Below are 13,709 nucleotides of genomic sequence, written 5' to 3' on the forward strand. Positions count from 1 at the left end.
ATAATCGGAAATCTAACTAAAAGTCTACAGATTGATTCTTGAGGTATCTATAAAATAGAAAAAAAACGTACTCACAAAAATAAATTGCTATGACAATAAGATTGGTTTAATCTTCTTGTTTCGTAGATACTCGCATGTATTCCTAACATATCACTTATTACAGCATTTTCTAAAAGAACATCAAAAAGTAATTGATCATAAAATGTATCGGGCAATAATTGATGCGTTTGAAAAAAACTATTTTGAAATTCCATACAAAATTGCACACAAATTACATAATATTCCTTTCTATTTATAATAATTCTTAGAGCTTGAAAAAGAGCTCATAAAGAATTTCGAATAAAATTTCTTTCTTGATCAGTCACATAGAGCAAGCATAAAGTTGACAGGTAATCATGTGGAGGAATCTGAGATCATTGAGAAAAGTCTAATTGAATGACTCTATTGTGTAAAATGTTGTAACAAAAAGAAAAACGAGCTCTCATACAAAATTCAGAATCTCTTCTCCATGTCAATAAAATTTAAAGAGCAAAAAAAATTACATAAAACGTTCACGAAACATATAATGGCAATAACAAATAGAATGACAATTTGAATGCGCAGGGAAACGCAATTGAAACCTAAAAAATTGGTATAGTACTCTTCTAATGTGTTGAAAAAAAGCTACTAAAAACTCAGCAAAAGGAAAGTATCGAATTAAAAACAATCTGCTTAAAAGAGCTGAAACGATTTCATCTGTATAGCGTTCAAAATACGTGTTGAAATCTGGAGGTTTATAAATTTCAATTCGAATCAAATCATGTTCCACATCCAGTCTAATACGAATATCCCGTATATCGGTGATCAAACGAAGTAAATAATTGCTCATAAACTCATGATCGACGATGAAATACGATGCTTCGAATACGTCATGCACCTTAAGATGAATAGAAAAAAGGCTGTCTTAGTTTTTAGATTTTTCTTAAATGTTCACGCAAACAACGATTCGTAAAATAAAAAAAAACACACATACCTTTTGAATCCTGGCTTCGAGCGCTCCAGGTTGAAGCAATGCTTCCAAATCTTGGATGGCCTGTTGTCTTTGTACCTCTCTGATTGCCAAATCCTCGTTTATCAGTGGATTTCTGAGTGGATCGATGGCGGCTTGGGTAGCAAATGGTCGTCGGCAGTGTCCACATGCAGCCAATGTATGGGCGTGTTGCTGGTAACATGCACGGTGAACTTGTCTTGTACAGCATGGTGTCGCTGAAGCATCATACATGTTTACTGTGATTGGAGTCAAACAGATGAAGCAGTGGTAGGGCCCTCTTTGTTCTTCGACATCCTGACGTCTCAATCGTCGTGATCCTCTAACAGGAGGCATCTAAAAAAGAAAGGCGAAGTAAAATGTTAAAAAAGCAAATCAAGCATATAAAAACGAATAGCAATCACAAACTTACCTTGAGTCACACTTGTAGTTCACGTAGAAAAATCACACACGAGTCAAAACTCTTCTTACTGATAAAGTATTCAAAACGCTGAACCAACAGTTGACGCTTCTGCTTTGAACGCAAGTTGAAAAGTGAAAAACGTTTCGACTACGTTTTTCAATAAAACAGAGCCCTTTAGGGAAAACAATCGTCGCCAATCAGAAGTTACCTCACCCGATAACATGCAATCCAGACTGAACGAGGATCTTCAAGTATTCACCCAATGGTTCTGCACAAACAAATTACCTATCAATGTGTCAAAGTGTAAATTTATTTTACTTGGTCACTCTTCACGTCCTGGAGATTTCTTTTCTCTGTCGTTATCTATAAGTGGTGAAGATCTTGATTCGTGTGGATTCGTGTGGATTGTTACAAATATCTTGGAGTCACACTGAATCAGCGTCTGTCTTGGGAAGATCACGTCTCAAACATTGCCTCCAAGTACGTAAACGAATATCAATTTTATCTAGAATTAAATACATGCTACCTCTATCTGCAAGACTAACTTTCTATAAACCATGATCAAGCCCATTTTTGAATACAATAATATTTTGCGGGGAGACAAAAGAAATACAGTTCACATGGACACTCTTCAAATACTTTAAAACAGAGCTGCAAAGATAATCCTTGGCAGAGACGTAAGAGATTCTGCCACACAAGCTTTGAAAGATCTCAACTGGTTAACTTTAGTCAAAAAGAGAACTAGCGACCGATGTATTTTTGTTTACAAAGGCTTGAACAACCTCATTAGCCTGATTTTAGTTTTAAATCATTTAAAAATAGACATGATTACAATACTAGAAACAAAAAAACCTTGCAATTGAATTATCCAAGACAAACGGGGGTTTTTTCAAAACTGTCCCACACTGTGGAAAGGACTGGAACACCATCGACTTGGAAACCAGAAACGCTGACAACCTCATTGCCTTTAAGAAATCAATTGTTAAGATTTTTTGTTAGCATTGTATTTTTCTATTTCGCATATACCTTTGTTATATTTTACAATCTTTTATATATAATATTAGATATCCTCATTATCTATGTATTTATATCTATGACATTTAGCTAGGACCTCCCTGAAAATCATGTTTGTACGAGTGGAGCATCCTCATTAAAGATCATTATGAATCACTCCAAAGCATCGTTGGAATGGTTGATGTGGCAAGAATACAATTCTGGAAGTTGAATTCAGCACGCATGTAACGGAGGAGAGTATCGTATCCCTATTGGCTCTATCTCATACTTCATGGATGGTTACGATGCACAAACCCGCACAGTCTACGAATTTCACGGGTGCCTCTATCATGGTTGTCGTCCCTGTTACACCAATCGCAAACAAATTCCGTTCTGTTCGAATGGATTGACCTTAGAAGCCTTACGCCAACAGACCAGTCAGAAATCCAAAACCTCCGCGGTAAAGGGTATCAAGTGGTGGAGATCTGGGGGTGCGAATGGGAGAAAGAGAAGAAAGAAACACCAGCCATTACCGAATTTCTAAAAGATTTGGATATTGTCCCTCCTTTGAAACCAAGAGAAGGTTTTTGCGGTGGTAGAACGGGCGCTGCCTGTCTGTGCCATAAAGTAAATAAAGAAGAAAGAGAAGAAATCCGCTACATCGACGTAACCTCTGAGTACTCCTACGTAAACAAGCATGGTACGAACCCTGTAGGCCACCCGGACATCTATTTGAAACCAGAGAATGAAGACCCTCGAAGTTTCTTTGGCTTGATGACCGTGGAAATCACCCCACCTGCTGACCTGTATAACCCAGTCTTACCTTACCATTAGAAAATTGGAAACTCCTGCAAGCTGACCTTCCCGTCATGCCGTAAGTATGTAGAAATAGTGACACAGAAAGAACACATGCTGGAATGCGATTATCACTGCCCACACAGTGGTGAAGAAAGAATGTTACAAGGCACCTGGTGTACCCCAGAGATACATAAAGCAATCGAAAAAGGATACCGACTCGTTCGAATTCATGAAGTATGGGATTTCCCGCAGCTTCGAAAAGGTCTGTTCCAACCGTACGTGGACACCTGGTGAAAAGTTAAGCAAGAGAGCGGTGGCTACCCAAACCGGTTGCGGACTGATACCCAAAAAGAAGAATACATTCATCGCTATGAAGAAAAAGAAGGCATCCGACTCGACCCTATCAAGATCGTCAAGAACCCTGGAAGAAAAGCCACGACCAAACTGATGCTTTTAAAACAGCGAATTTTTTTTATCAAAGCGTGGGAGGTGGCACATGATCGGAAAAATCACTATCCTCATATTTCGCTCAGAGATACCTTAGGGTAAGTCTATAAACGTTGTATAATTTTTTTGTTCAGAACTGTTTTTATTTTCTAGAAAATCACCAAACACTGTATCGAGCCCCAACCGCCATAAAATGGCCGAAATGAAGTCGACGAGTAGGGCAACAAAACCTTTATTCCTCAAAAGCGCAAAAGAAAGCAAGTCTTTCTGAATTTTACCTATTTGTATACGAGGTATTAAAAAATGATTTGAATCTGATAACGGGCTTGTTGACATAACTATGAATTATTGGCGAATATTTGAAAATAGCCAAAATTTGATTGATTAAAAATTACATTTTGGAGCAGTTTTTCAATAAAAATTTTTCATACCTAGTTTAACTCGGAATCACTTAAGATGAGCATTTTTACAAAGTGGAAAGAATGTTCTTTCCATGGATATAAAAATTAATTTGGGGCTCTTAATTACTGCGAAGAAGTAGCCCGGTGCAAATCGCAATGCCGCCATGTAAACAACCGCAGATAATCCAATTAGGCTTTTTATTATCGAAGGCATAATTCCAACTAAATCTTATCGCTTTGGCCTATACTAGATTGTAAACTGGATTTCTTTAGCTCACCTGGCGAAAAACACCTTTCTAAGATTGGTTCCTTGCCTCAATCTTGTTATAAAGAGACTTGACGACAGCTTCGATAGTACAGCACTACAGGCGGTGTATATCACAGTGAAAACATCTCACGAAGGTTCCTGCCGGAAACGTCGCATTGCTGGACAGTTATAACCATATTTCAGCTTGGAACACTCACATTTTACAAGTCTTCCTTTCACAATAAGAATGGAAGTTTGTTTTTTATAGAACGAGCCAGAGCATCCTGACAGATGAAATGAATCATTGACGTTCGTTTTTTGTGATGGTGTCACGCAATAACATGTCACTCGAAAGGAGGCTCGGTTACCAATACGCTCTTATTTTCTTTCCTTCTTATCCCCTATTTTTTATTTCCGGGAAAAAGTTTTAAATCCAGAATTTAAAATTACCGTTGTTTGCATTTTTTAAGCGCGATACCACTCATGCGTCACCCTAGACTGCTAAATGAATTAGGTATATGTTACTACAGCATAGAGGAAATTTCACTGCAACAATTTTTAACGACGTAAAAAAAATGTGTTATCCTATTTTTTGAATTGTGACGGCTTGCAGGGTAGACAGGTGGGGGAGTGGAAAAATTAAATTGGGAGTAGCTTTCTAAAATACACAGCGCTAAAAAAATAAATTAGATTATGCACAGTTTCTAACCATATAATGAGCGTCGCGCCATAAATTTTCCAAAGCAAACTAAAATGGTGTTTTCGTTTGGCCGCCGATCTTTTTAAGAGGTGAGCGTACCAAATGGAAATCAATTGCTCCTTTCAAAGATTAGTTGGGGGATGCTGCTCCCAAGATAAGCGAAGTCGATTTGCAGGAAAAGCTTCTCTTATAGTCCCTCTGCGCTTATGTGAGAAAGACATCTCAGCACACAAACAGGCTGTGGGCGTGAATGATGTTGAATCGGAAGTCGATCTCATTTTAGCACGGGCATCGATATTCACGTTGCCTTCCAATATTTCGGACATGACTATCTGCCCAGCCCATCGCTCCTCTTTGGGCATTGGATGGCGAAGAGGCTCGCAACGGTGCCGTGTTCCATCCGAATTATCGAGGCGTGCCAAGGAAGGGAAATCACAAAAGGGTGACCGTGGTATAAACAAAGCGCTTTCGAAGGCAATCCTTCGACGCACGGGAATATTCCTCCCTGTTGGGTCTGGTAAGTCTTTGTAATGTTGTTAATTTACAATAGGACGCCATGACAAACAGGACAAGAAGTTACTAGTAAAAACAAAATTGGCACATTTAAATTAGTACTACCACTGAAGCATACATTTAACCAGCCATTTAATTTTGTAGCGTGAGCTAGTTTAATCAAATTATTTTTTATCAGTGTGTTTTTTTTTGTTAACTTCTTGTCGCCAAAAACTAATACACCTCTTTCCTTATCTCACCATGCGGCCTGGGACCGAGATATTTATTTTGGTCAGGGGCTCAGGGACACTCACTACACCGCAAAACCGCTCTTAGGGAAGAGTGATGGATAGATTTAGGGGACGTTGTTGCGTTGTTGCGTTGTTGGTGCGAGGGGACGGGCAGGTGATTTGAAAAAGCGAAAGGGAGGGTAGGATTAAAAAACTGTTTTTGTCTATGTCAATAAACCATTTTACAGTTCTGTGATATTTAACCAGGCCTCTGTATGAAAGCGAGGTTTGTGTTGACCTTGACACGATAGAGATCAAAAACTGGTTAACATAACAATTAAAGGATTTGCATATCAAAAGTAACAGGGTTTGTATCAAAACAAGGTCAACTTGAGCCTCACTTCCACTCAAAGGCTTGGTATCTAAGCACGCAACTGTAAAAGGGCCTATCCAAGCCCGAAAATTCCCCCAGGCATTCTCATTCTTATTCATTTTCGTTCGTTCGTTCGTTCGTTTATGCATTCTCATTCCCCTACCCCGGTGTGGGGCCTTTTCCAAAGACGATCAGCCTGGTAAGTGAAGCATTGTCAAAAACAACGTGATCTTTTCAGTCAACTCTCGTTACAACGAACACCCTCGGGACGTCGTTTAGTGTCCGTAATACAGTGGAACCCCGATATAACGATCCTCGATATAACGATATTCCCGGTATAACGATGAATATTCTATGTCCCTGCAAATGTTACAGTAAACTGTATGGGACAGAACCCCGATATAACGATCCTCGATATAACGATATTCCCGATATAACGATGAGAATGAGTACACAGTACACAGTCACAATTTAAGCAAAACATTGAATTTAATACAGTAACCGAGCATCTGTAAAGTTTCCGTCGACAGCTTCTCTTTGACTCCTTTTACCCCGATATAACGATATGTTTGGTTATTTTTCAGCATTATCGTTATATCGGGTTTTCACTGTAGTGAGAGTCCGTAATGCTAGGAGTCATTTCCAGACAAACCTCTTTTGTCCGTAATAGCGAATGTCCGTAATAGCAAGGTGTCCGCAAAGCGAGAGTTTACTGTAAATGGGTCTGCCCCAACACTGTACAGATATTTGCACTGTTGTTTCCGTGTGCAAACGAGAGATGAAGCAAAGAAGAACGCCGGGAAGCAAAAGAGTTGCAGTTTTAGATGTTAAAAAGGGATTGAAGCTGTTGCAGGCTCCAGTCGTTCTAATGAAGTTACATTTATTTGGGAATGATTACTTGTATGCGTGAGCTTGCCTCACCGTAGGGCATTTTCCACATTATCAAAATCAAAAGACAAATGCCCCGGGGGATGAGCGGGCTTGGAATTGACTGAGCCATTAGTATTGATAAATTAGTTTTACTTTACGAACAGTTCGATTACAATTTATCATTTTTTTGTGTGTGTAGGAATTTGTCGTGACTGCAGGACGGCCATTGTTCCGGATACCAAGATAACGGTTAAAGAAGCCTGTAGCTCAAGCATAGCTGGCATTGCAAAAGAAATTGAAAATGTTTCTCTGGTGAGCCACTTTAGTGACAGTACGTAGTAGTTTCAGTAGTTTTCACATGTATTTTCGCGGTGAAAGGGCATTATCAATTGCGATTTTAAGAAAATTTGTGATTAAACATGACCTGTTTTCTGATAGACACCCACTTGTGTAGACTTGCATAAACTTACTATGGGTTGTATCTTATTTGATCACGTTGAGATTTCAACGCAAGGAGTTATCCAGCAGTTTCGTTTGTTTGGCAAAACAATCTCCATCATTTATGAATAGCGCTATCAATATTAAATAATTACATTCAAGCCGATGCACGACTTTGGAAGCCAATTCATGTAAGTTCAGACTTCCTACTTGTGCTGGCCTCCATCTCGTTTTTCTATTACTTCTCACCGTGCCTGATGTTTCAGAATTTGAGCGCCAGTGTAGCCCAGTCAAATAAAGCATTTGGAATTAAACACGTTATGACTTTCTACCAAGTTACATACTTATGTTTTCTTATTTTTCTGAGAAAAACAGAAACGCAAGGTAATACTAACAGTAAACACCTGCATACAAGAACACGTGGATTAAGAACATCAGGCTAAAAATTGGGCAATTAAACACCATCTATATACTGAAGAACAAATTCAGCCCGAAAAATAAACATGTTCTTTATGTTTAAAAAAGAAAAAGGATACCAGAAAAAGAAAGCTGGTCTAGAGAAACTAAGAAAATTCGTGTTTACTTATATCATTGATAATATTTATTTACTTTTAATTTGATTTTTTTTTTTTAGTGCAAGTAATGAAACATTATATGCTAATTACACCTCTAGTGATGTATAATGTATACTATTTCTGAAAAAATTTTAAGAACAATTTAATAACACTTTCAGGCTGATTTCCACTAAACACCCATTAAACAAAACACGATCAGCCAGAAGCCCGAAATCAATGTTCTTATATTCAGGTGTTTTACTGTACACGCGTGGCTACATTTGTAGGACGAGGGGGAGGATTACGCTGGTGTTCCTCACAGTACTCCCATAACACCAGGAGGAAGTTTCTACATTCCTGAAAGTGACGACACATGCACTTCTTTTGAAGTAACGTTCGATGATCTTCGCGGTGCACAGGCGGCAGAACACAAACCTGCTGACGCCCTTAACGAGTATTTGCAATCCCGAGATACCAGTCCAGTCCGTTCTAGGCTTAACACTCCGTGGGAGATCGCAAGTGAGAGAACAAAGCGTTACTACATACGAAAAGCTGGACAAGGTGTGACCGCCATAATGGAAGATATCGCGCCCAAAAGTCCTGCTGAGTTGTTCCAGGCAATGTGTTCCTTGCAAGCCATTCAAAGAACTTTGTGAAGTGACGAGGAAACTGAGACAACTGTCGATGAAACCCTACTAGGAGCGCTTGCTGATTGCTATCACGCTGCTGGATGTCGGGAGACGCGTCGGCAAATTCTGTCTATCATGGCCGATAAAGTGTCGTTTAAGAAGTTGCGACTTTGGATACCAGACCTTAGTTGTCGTTTACCGAGGCCAAACGTCATTGCCTGACACACGGGAGAGGAGCACCTGTATCGTCAGCGCAAGCGCCTGTGATGCGTGTTTCCACTGCACAAATAGATCACCTTATCACATTTATCACAAGTGCACACGTTATCCAGGACTTGCCCTTCGGGGAAAGGACTATAACGTTGTCATCAAAAGAGACAATCAAAGTTCCCAACGTTATACGAACCATGGTTCCAGAACGATTAGTAAAGCAGTACCTCGCGTATTGTGAGGAGACAGGATTTAAAGCCCTCAGTCGCAGCACCCTATTGCGTATCTTAAGTGTCTGCGCCGCGTCTGTGAGAAAGTCCTTGCAAGGACTCGTTTACATTAGTTCTTCAGGGGCATAGGCATTTGACGATATATGCAAAGTAGCCGAGATGCTTGGGACGCTGGGAAAGGGATGGGGTGGGCAAAAAAGCAAGAACCAACCTAAGGGAAAGCAAGCGCTATCTAAAGAGCAACTACAAGGTACGTTTTATTAATTTGTTTGTTTAATTGCAATCAAACTTTCTACTGCGATCAAGCTTGCAAGTTAATAAGCTGTTCCAAGCGCGTTTGTTCAGTATAAATTTATTATGTCGCCGTTTGATTATTCGATGAAGGTAGCCGATATTTTTTACTTCCCCCTATGTTCAATGGGTGGACGCTTCTATTTGTAAAGCAATACCCTTTCTTATTCGTTCAGAGTCGAACGAGTTTTGCTGATTTTGGATTGGTCGTTCTGATAAAAAGAATAGACGGCGAGAGTCGGTTTATGGTCTTTGAACCCTATCCAGATCAGGGGGGGAGTGCCCGCGCTGACTTTGAGCGTCTATAACTTTTTCAATAATCAACCAAACGCTGCCAAACTTGGCAGCTTTATCTAAAATTTATCTGGAAATAATTTGGTATGACAGGTTGTTGTTTCGGGAACTTAACGTTGCCATGGTAATGTCATTTTGAAAGACATCTTTTCTAAATTTGTAATTTTTTTGTGTTTTAGTAATGGAAATTAGGTTTAATGTAGTTATTTTCACCTTTTTAGGCCTTTTTGGCAACCTTTTAAAGCAAGAGAGGATAATTTTATCCTCTCTTGTTTAAAATTTTTAAGGACTTTTCGGTAATTTGCGGCGGTTTTCTGAGGTCTTTGAAAAAGTTTGAAATCCAGGATGTCGGATGGCGGCTGTTTGGACATTATGTCATAATTGTCACAAGATATGACGTCCATGATACCACGTGACGTATACCAAATATAGATGTTCAGACATACTATGTACCCTTTAAGTTTCATTGTCATTGTTCAAATATTCTGGAAGTTACGGAGGGGGAGGGGTGAATCTGCACCCCCGGTCTGAATAGGGTTAAGAATGTAAAAATTACGAAAATAAGGGGAGGAAACTAGGAGGGAATAGGGCAGCGTTCACCCCTCGCCGCCGCTTCCTGGCTGTTTCTCAATTCGTATTAAGGTTGTCACTGTCGCAGGCTAGGAAACGAAATAGACTGCTAGCAGTTAAAAATCCAGAAAAAAGTCTGAGCTGGGAGGCCCGGTACCCAAGCGCCATTGTCACAGAGCCTGGAACTAGAAGGCGATGGTCACAAATGATACGAAACATGCGGAAAAGGAAAAACCACCAAAACTGCGATATTCTATGCAGCGTTGAGAAATTCCGTATCTTAATCCTTTTTTTTTTTTGCAGAAATAGTGTTTTTTCTTAGATTTAAGGTAAAATTTCTTATTTATTACTTTACTAAACACCGGAGTGCAAGCTCAATTATCCACCAATGAAAATGCTGTTCATCGAGTGGTTTTGCCTTTTAAAGATCAAAAGTCAGCTGACGCAGTGAAAAGGCAATTATCAGATCTAAGCAAAAAATAGATCACACTCTTCAACCTGTGTTTCAAGAGTCGCAAAATATGTGAAGGCCTCGAGATCTGCGAGCCCAAACCACCTATAATTAGCCAACAATGCGTTGTGTACAATTGTAAATATGATTTGTGTGATGCAGAGTATGTCGCTACACCAACCGAAAATTAGGCGAGTCCGTCGGGCTGCTCTGAGATAGGAAAAAGATGGCCCTAATTAAAAAAACATCTTAAAAAACGTATTTCACGCACATTTATTGCGAATTGATGGATGACTTTGCGGCACGCTAGCTTTTACACAATGGAATAAATTAATACAAAGAGAACTGTTGTTTGCCACTGATTCAATTTTCAGAAGTTGGATATTTGTCAAATAACTCCCCTGATTGCTGTACTGAAAGTAATTGTACTGATCGAAATACCTCCTGCACTAAAAATCCGAATATTCTGTGGCTTAAATTCACAGGTGCATGTGTCTAAAAGCTCGTCAGTGCCCGATCATTGCAGAGCGTTTTGCCTTAGAGCCGACCCCAAACGGCGACCCCAAGGAATCCTTGCTATATCAGTCTGTCCTTGCGAGCATGTTGACACAATGACGCATGTGTGGAATGGCTGCGCCAATTCCTTATCTGAGACCTACGTTCAAATTGAGGGCCGAGCCTGGCGGCGCAGACTGAAAATCTATACATCCGTGGAAGAACTGGGAAGATTCTTCTCTCTCGAGGGCGTTGGAAGCAAGGCCCAAGGCAAAAGCCATCTGGGCTTGGGAAGGTCACACCTTCTTCGACTCGTGTCCACCACAAGATTCTGCTCGAGATGGAAGCGGTTTTGGAGGTCAGACTAGATGAACCTTCAGTGCTGTCTAGGTGCAAGATTGGGTCCATGAGAATATTTGCCCAAGAAAAGTACACGAGAGAGCCAAGAACCGCCTGGTTTGGGAAACGTGCTATCCCGGGCATGGGACAGTAGCGACAAAGCGCGAAGGGGATGAGATGCAAATGCGTACATTTGTACACATTTTTAAAAAACCGTAAGCAATCAAGACAACTGTGCTGCACTCGCAGTGATGGCAGATGTTATACGGCAGCTCAAGATCACAAAGTACCCAAGTCTAGCGTTCCGTGTATTATCGGCAGGACAATGCCGGATGTTATCACTGTGGAGCAACCATTGTGTGCGCCAGAGTCCTCGGCGAGAGCAGTTTGGCGTATCCATAAAGCGCCTTGATTTCTCGGATCCCCAAGGGGGAAAAGGGCCTTGCTATAGAAAGGCTGCTACGATCAAATCACGATATGAGAGTTCACCTACATTCTGGCAGCGATATATTGAGACTCCCTCTCAGATGTCTGATGCAATTCCTTTTCCCCCTCCGTGTGAGTGTCCGTGGTTAACGTTTACTGCTGTGTGAATCAACCACACCTCTTGAGCACTCTTTGCATGTCAAAGATGTGAGTTTTATTAACATCATGTTGAGTATAACGGTGGACGGAATTCGCGTTTGGAAGGCGAACGGTGTTGGCCCTGGGAAACTTTTAAAGTTGGAGAATCCACCGTTGGTTCGGAGCTTCCATCACTCACAAGTACTCAAACCACAACATCCCAGTACCATTCACTAAGAAGACACAACGTAAACAGCCTCACGTTCATGCGGATCAAGTAGAACAAAGAGGCTAACGCTGAATTCGTAGAGAAATCTGACAGGTGTAAAAGAGGGACTTTTTGTTTGGTCCTGAGAGGAGCTGCACACTGACATTCCTAAGGTATTTTCTGCTTCAAATGCAGCGACACTTAGATTGTGGTAAACACGAGGCGAGCTCTAGAGCACGAGACCTTAACACGACAGCGCTTTTAGGGTGTATGGAGAGAAACTGATGGGACATACGCCTTTCAGTACCAGAGGTTATTGCAAACAGTAGACCTTACCTCATACCAGATTCGTGCAGAAAAGTACCACTGGGCTGGGAACTAAGTGGGCTGGTGCCCCACGAAAGAGATTTACTTGCCAGCCAGAAGGCCTATCTTAAACTGCCACTTTAAACTGTGGGAACACTCATGACAGAAAGCAGACGCCTGCCTCCAGTTGCACGTGCGATGGTAAGCGCCAAAGATGCGAGTGGAAACGCCACCTGTTTACAAGCGACTATTTTCCTTACAGCAAAATCAAATCGCTGCCTTATTTTCCCAACTGGCTGCTAAAACGACCCTCCAGGATGACGAGGAACTGTTCTGAATGACGACTTGGAGGCCGCTTCAAGTTGCAAGAATCCAAGAGCTCTCGAATACGGCTTTAAAAACGAACTGGCGCGTTAGACACCCTAATCACAGATGATGCGTACAATCTTTTTGAATGGCAGCAAAGGCCACAGTTAAAGAGATTTTCCATTTCAGTGCTGAAGAATATTTGCTTATTTTTTAGCATTGATATCAGCGATATCTCCGTTCATCGTAAGCAGCCTTACGTGAGCAAGATCGAAGCCCTTTGTTTTAGCTGTACCTGTCAGCAGTGACGAACTACATGTAGCTTGAATATTGGTTTCATTGACCAGGAAAACACCTAAAGTATATGACACTGTATTCTTTTCCTTTCTTTCTTTCTTTTTTTTGCTTTATAAAACCCATTCAGTTAGCTGGTATGGAGGAGCTTCCTGCTTTCTTGAATCTCCGAGGGTACGCCGCCTCTGTCTTGTCGAGAATTCGGGATCTTAAAGAATGGCCGATTAATTGTTTGATTAAGGGACGGGAAACAACTTTTTCCGAGTTCGAGTTGAGAAAACTGTCAAGTTTCTAGCGATGGCCATTATCATCGTAGCAATCAAGGTACAAAATCGAAAGGTTTAAATTGATGAGCACGCTATCGTAAGGAAAATTTAAAAAAACAACAACAACAACAAAAACAAAAAACAGAGATTGTGTAAGTCCAAAGCTTTAAAAAATGTAATTGTAATGACCTACATTCAGGCGATATCAAATAACACGTAATGTCTCGCGGCCTGATACAAGCGGCCGACTTCGTGACTCGAAGATTTACGTTTTTAGTGAAGT

Source organism: Pocillopora verrucosa, chromosome 10 (assembly GCF_036669915.1).
Source record: "Pocillopora verrucosa isolate sample1 chromosome 10, ASM3666991v2, whole genome shotgun sequence".
NCBI lineage: Eukaryota > Metazoa > Cnidaria > Anthozoa > Scleractinia > Pocilloporidae > Pocillopora > Pocillopora verrucosa.